Source organism: Callithrix jacchus, chromosome 5 (genome assembly GCF_049354715.1).
Source record: "Callithrix jacchus isolate 240 chromosome 5, calJac240_pri, whole genome shotgun sequence".
NCBI lineage: Eukaryota > Metazoa > Chordata > Mammalia > Primates > Cebidae > Callithrix > Callithrix jacchus.
Genome location: NC_133506.1, coordinates 155,987,252 through 155,991,891, shown reverse-complemented (window position 1 = coordinate 155,991,891; position 4,640 = coordinate 155,987,252).

Sequence of the window (4,640 nt, the reverse complement as noted above, 5' to 3'; positions counted from 1 at the left end):
TGATAGTCAATAAAAGAGAAGAGGACCAAGGACATACCTAGGGTGAGGGAGGAGGAGAAAAGGAAGAATCCATGTGGGAGTCTGGAGGGGTGCACTTGGAAAGGCTGGAGGAAAACTAAGGGAACTGCAGCATCCCAGGAGGAGGGCATTTCAAAAGCTAAGACAGGTCAGCTATGTCAAATGGAAACTGAAAATAAACCCACTGTGTTTGGTAACTCAACTCTGATGATGATGATTTTTTATAGATAACCTTGAAAGAACTGGGATAAAAGAACAGTCAAGAAAGAAGGAAGCCAGCCGGGCGTTGTGGCTCACGCATGTAATCCCAGCACTATGGAAGGCTGAGGCTGGTGGATCACCTGGGGTCAGGAATTCAAGACTAGCCTGGCCAACATGGTGAAACCCTGTCTCTACTAAAAATACAAAAATTAGACATGCATGTTGGTGGATGCCTATAATCCCAGTTATTTGGGAGGCTAAGGCAGGAAAATTGCTTGAAACCAGGAGGCAGAGGTTGCAGTGAGCCGGGATCGTGCCACTGCATTCTAGTCTGGGCAACGAAGGGAGACTCCATTTCAAATGAATGAATGAATGAATGAATGAATGAAGCTAAAAGGAGCTGTGGACAAATAAATGCCTTAGTAACAACACAGAGGCAAGATAGGTATGATGCTCCCTGGAATTGCTAGGTGGGAAAGGTTAGAAATAGGATACTAAAAGGGCACTGAGATCAAGTGATTTAGGGTAGAGACATCTAAGCAAATCCGTGGGCTGACTGGCACACTCCAGACCAGAAGAAAGGGTGAAGGTAAATGTTACAAGAAGAACCCAGGAAACCAAGTCCCAGAACAGGAGGGAAGGGATGGGATCAAAGCTGTCTGCAGGAGTAAACCTTAGAACTGAGAATGTGAATCCAGGCGTCTTCTGCCCTTCCTCCCATTCCTAGCCTCAAGGATTCCACTGAACTTGACTAGTGGAATCATCTTGGAACATGAGGACATGTAGTCGAAAACAATGAAGGGGTCACTGATGGCAACAATGTTCATTTTGCCAGTGTTGAAAGGAGCCCTGTATACTGTATATATATGTATATATAATACTGCCAAATCCATTTATTTCAACCTTGCGATGGTGTTACACGAATGTGGCTGGCACTGCACGAAAAAATGCAACTACCTGTCCAGTGGAGAGGAGCAGAAAGTGCCTCGGGGAGTCATTGTCCCGATTTATAGAAAGTGATTGAGGCCTAACAGACATTTCACATTTAGTATGCGTAGGACACAACTAAAGTGTTCCATGAAATTATTCATGAGAGTGACATCTTTGGCATGTAATGGATGAGAAGGAAACTTTGCCTAGAAGGGAAGGGAGGGTTGGGCTTGTGACTGAAGCATGGGAGCACAATGTTATCACCTGGGAAGACTGGTTTGCTCAAGGGCCTAACAAGAGACTCAAGTTCACTTTAGGACAGGCTTGTGGGAACCCTGATAGCACCAGCCAGAACCAGGTCACCGTTCAACCCATCTGTCCTACAACCCTTCCTTCTTCCTGGTTCTATTACCCCGCAAAGCTTCCCACCCCCAACCAAAATGCCCTGGCTTGACATCAAGGGGCTTTCTTTGCTGCTTCCCTCCTGTGCTGTATGCCTTGGGAGTGTAGCTATCTGCCTTGATCCTCCCTGGTCACTGCCTGGCTGAGAACAAGCATGTCTCAATAGCAACCTAATTATGATGTAGGTAAGTCAAGAGATATTCTTGAGAATTTAAAGGGGTATAAATGCTGGAGGTGGTAGTTTCCTCCATGGGCTTTCACACGAACTAGAGATAATGAGGTTCTAACCAATAGATTACACGTCCTCCTATATTTGACAAGGAAGTAAAGACTTGCTAATGTTTACCATTTACCATTATTGCTTTGAATGCACATACTATCTATCTTTTTGCTTTAAGTTTAAAACACTCAGTGTGACATTTTCTCAGTTTTGAAACCAGACTCTTAACTCTCAAGGAGCTTTGTTAGATTGCAATAAGATTTGTACTTTGCATTCTAAGTTGAATGAGAAGTGGTGCAGAAAGAGAACATCTTTACATCTAGTCATTTAAAAAAAATCCTTCTAAACAGACATCCCAGCATAACACTTGAATGCTACCAAAAGCTTAGATAAAACAAAATATGATTTTGATCAGGCATAATGAATTAGTAAAATGTCAGTCTGTGTTATTTTCAAATGAGATAGGAAACACATAATGGCTGGTAAGTTGCCTTTCATTAGAAAACCACAGAATAAAACTGTAAGCTTTTTCTAAGTATTTTTTTCTGAATTTACATGGTTTTGATGTATTTACCAACCACGCTTATGCTTCCTGAGTTATTAAATAGATATGCTGCTTCACAGAATGGGTCAAACTATAAACCAATTAAACTTTACTGAGGGGCAAAATTCTCTGCACTTTTCTATCTTTTTGAGTTTCATGGCTGTGTGGCTAATCCCACTTGCCCCATCCTATCCACCTTCATTTGTTGAAAATTTTGCCACCTAACTCACGAAGGCCTGATTTCCAGAACTCCTGCCATGGTTATAGATAGCATTAACATTCTGGCAAAGAATCCATCCAGACTTCAACTTGAACTCCTTAACGTTTAACTTTTACTGCTATTTTGCATGAGCTATCCATCCTCAACTTCATTCTCACCAAGAAGAACTTCATTTTAGAAGCTGTCAACGTCAATATGAAAATAACCTGTGACCACAGCCTTTTCGTTCTCCAGTTTTCACCCACCATGCCCAGAGAGTCCTTTGGTCCCCCACGCTCCCATTCCCCCTCATTGCTTCCCTTTCTTCTATTCCATCCCTGCATAGAAACGAGGGGCATCTCTCCAGTTTTTCTCCTGCCTGGGCCTGTATTTCCACCAGTAGTATCAGCCTGCTGTGTTCTGACTTGGTTAATGTAAAATTGGTCTTTTCTGTCCCTTAAAACAGGTGCTAAATGCTGGAGGAAACCACAGAATTGTTGTCACCACATACTTTTGGTCTTCAATCTCAGTGAGATTCTCAAAGCTATCCTTTGGTGATTCACCAGGGAACAGCCTCTTGCTTTCTTCCCAGGGATTCTTGCCCTTTCCTTAAGCCCCAACCTCCCTGCTGACATTTCCCTTCTCTCAGCACATGACACTGCCTCACACTTCACAGTGAAAGGCAGCAGCTTTCAGGCACAGATATCACCACTCCCATTCCTCAGGGTTCCAGCCTTTCCTGCAAGGCCTCTTGGTGGACACATATACTGAGATCTCAGCTAGACAGAAGGGATTTGTGTTAAAGTGAGGCAGAGTCCGGGTCATTACGTCAGGATGTTGGAAAACCTCTTTTTGCAGCTACGTTTGTTCAGTTTCATAGCAACTAGGCTTCCAGCTCACAGATAATGAAAATAAGACTGGGTAAGAGAGTGGGTTATTTAATCCATGGGTATTTGTTAAGCACACATTATGGAAATAGCCCTTAGGCCCCATGGACCCAGTGATATCGACAGTGTCTCATTCATATTTCATAGATGCTCACTGAATGAGCGAATTAGATAAATGGATGAACAAATGTAGTTAACAGTCCCTGAAGTGAAGTAATGGATGAAAAATTAAGTGCAAGCTGAGTATCCCTTATTAAAATGCTTGGGACTGTGTTCCAGATTTCAGATAGTTTTAGATTTTGAGTATTTGCTTATACATAATATCTTGGAGATGGGACCTAAATCTAAACACAAAATTTACTTACGTTTCATATACACCTTATCTACATAGCCTGAAGATAATTTTATCTGATATGTTTCATATTTTGTGCATAAACCAAGTTTGTGCTAAGTACTTAATGGAATTTTCCACTTGTAGTGTCAAGTTGGTGCCCAAGAATGTTCAGATTTTGAAGCGTTTCAAATTTTGAGTTTTCAGATTAGGCATGCACAACCTGTATAAGAAATTTTTCTGCTCAGAAGGAGCATATACTCTAATTTAGGAATACCTTAATAGGACCTTATGCAATAAAGTTTTGAAATGTGTGGAATTGAAAATTACAGACAAGGTAATGTATAAGAAGGTGCTACCTGTGTAGTCCAGGCAGGGTAATTCAGGCAGAAAGCTTCTTTTTCTTCTTTTTAATACAGGAGAGATCACATTATCTAGCATTGCATATTCTAGGTTCACAATATATCTCAGGAAAGAGAACCAATAAATACTTCATATTGCTAGAGAAAGGGGATGTTGGACCATGAGATTTAAGGCAATAGGGAAAGAAAAAGGGAATTTCTTCTAGGGAGCATGGCCAAAGGAAAAACATAAAAAAGGCAATGTGAGAATTGCGGGCAGTGAAAATTGTGTCTGGGGAATGACAAGATCAGTTTAACTTGTTCATTAAATTTGATAGATAGAACTTGTATGTGTGTGTGTGTTACACAAATTCCAACTTAGGGACTAGTTTGTTAGGAATTTAGTGACCCTACTGGGACTCATGTTAGAGCACAGTTTTCATGGTGCACTCGTATTGGAAGAAAAACACTTTTGCTTATGATTGTATCCTAGGAGCTTACAAGAATAAATAATTTATTCTTGTTCAGTTGGTAAAGAGTTGATGTCCCTAATAATTACACAGAAAA